Source organism: Nannospalax galili, unplaced genomic scaffold, assembly GCF_000622305.1.
Source record: "Nannospalax galili isolate Female #2095 unplaced genomic scaffold, S.galili_v1.0 scaffold1176, whole genome shotgun sequence".
Lineage (NCBI taxonomy): Eukaryota > Metazoa > Chordata > Mammalia > Rodentia > Spalacidae > Nannospalax > Nannospalax galili.
The window spans coordinates 1,130,353-1,132,466 of record NW_008338883.1 but is presented as its reverse complement, the minus strand read 5'-3'; positions in this window follow the sequence as shown (position 1 = coordinate 1,132,466).

Here is a 2,114-nt window from a genome sequence, read left to right as displayed (position 1 = left end):
CGTATAAGTGCTCCCCTCCTAGGGCCACACTGGGAAGTCTCCATCCAAGCATACATAGATCCTCACTTCCCCACACTTACACAAAATTGTGAGAGATCATCCCTAGGGTTTCCTCAGATTATATACCCTTGGGCCCTCCACCTCACACAACTAAAACCGACTAGTTGGTTAGGAGGTATGGCTGACTTTCCCTCCCACTCCCTTCTGGTGGAGCATAATAGACAACAAGCTTAGCTGTGATGATCCTAGGCAAGGGGGTGCAACCAAGCTTGGGAAGAAGGCATCTGTCCATGGTCTGCCTGTTGGAGGATAGTTCTATGCAACACCGGGTGTCAAAAACAAAGCGGAAGAGAGAATCAACTCTCCCAAAAAATGTCCTCTGACCTCCACATATACTCTTTGGCATGTGTGCTCCTGCATTCACACAACACACACACACACACACACACACACACACACACACACACACTTGCACACACAAGTGTGGTATTTTATTTCCTGGTATTTTTTTGACTGATTTTGTGTTCCTTTATAGCCCATAGATTTAAAAATAATTTGTATGCAGTCTCTCATACAGAACCAGTTTGTAGAACTCTGTCACTATAATGCTCCTAACACTTGGAGGTTAGCGCAGCCCATTCTCCCACCCTCAGCAGTGGGTTATCTACTAGTTCCCCTTCTATTTGTACATGAGCCCACTAAACACGCAGACCCTCAGACACCCAGTTCAGGTGCCATCTTTGGTTATTTCTCTTTCCTTCCTTTCCTATCCAATTTGTTGGTAAATCCAACTCTATACTAAAAAAAAGAATGATCACTTTTACTTAGGTCTGATGATTTGCCTGACTTTCTGAAATGGTCTCACCCTGCCTTGTTGCTTTCATTCTTGTTTCCTTCTGGTGCATTCTCTAGGCACCAGGCAGGGTGACTATTTCATTTACTTTACCCAAGAATAGTTTAATTAGAGTAAAATTTTTAAAGTATTTTAAAATTTTTATTAATTTTTTAAAACTTTTTAAAAATTTTATTTATTTTTATTTAATAACCACATCATTAGAAGCATTTCATTACAGCTTTAACATATTCAATAACAATTTCCAGAGCAAAGAGGTATCACTTTCAAAACTGGCTGTAAATTTTTAGGTTCACAGTTGAATTAATACAGTTAGTTATACAATGTTGGACTCGGTATAAACCCTATAAGTCATAAAATTGAATGAGGTTTTAACTTTAAAAAAAGATCTCCATTTCATTTTAAAATATACTGCTTCATATGGAAAAGCTCATTTTTAATGCTACTAACACTTAGATGTTCGCACATGTGTCTCTAACCTCTATGTATCTGATTATTAAAGTCAGTTACACTCGAATCCTTGGCGCCTGAGTATGAATATAAAATCATCAGGTAGATTTCATTGGTAATGTTTTTCACCTCTAGTAATTAACATGAAGCAAATTTTTATGCTTCTTCCCCAAATATAACTCATTTTTAAAATTTGTTGATTTTTTTGGTCTGTGTTTCATACAGAACATCCCAAACAATCTTATTCATCTATATACCCACTTCTCAAATGGCACCCTCCCATAGCCTCCCCCCTCCCACATACTGGAGCCCAAATACTCCATCATTCCTGTTACTGTCCTCTATGTTGTTGACATCCCCAGCCATTTTCCAGTGCTTGTCCATCTGCTGAATCTAGTTAGCCTATCTAGAGATCCTTGTTTTAGTAACATCAGCTCTTCCTCATCTAGCAGTAATCAGTTGTCAATATTCCTTCAATAAGATTGGGGTCTGCTGTTCATTTTCCCAGTGCTATGCTGAGTTACTGTCTGGGAGTCTCTTGGGCCACCCTGGCCAACAACTCAAAGGACAGTATCTCCTGTCTGGCATTGTTTCTTATGTAGCCTTTAGTTATACATATGGACTCTTAAAAAATTATATTGATCCCCTTAATGTTTGGTTATACTTTCCTTTGGGGTGTTTAAGACCCTATAATTAGCCCAGATAAACCAATTTATTTTTGTTCTTAAGGTTGTTTGAGAATCTGTTCCTGAGGGGTCACATGGGCTTGGAAGGAGCCCTGACTCTTTTCTTTTACCAGTTCCATCTATTG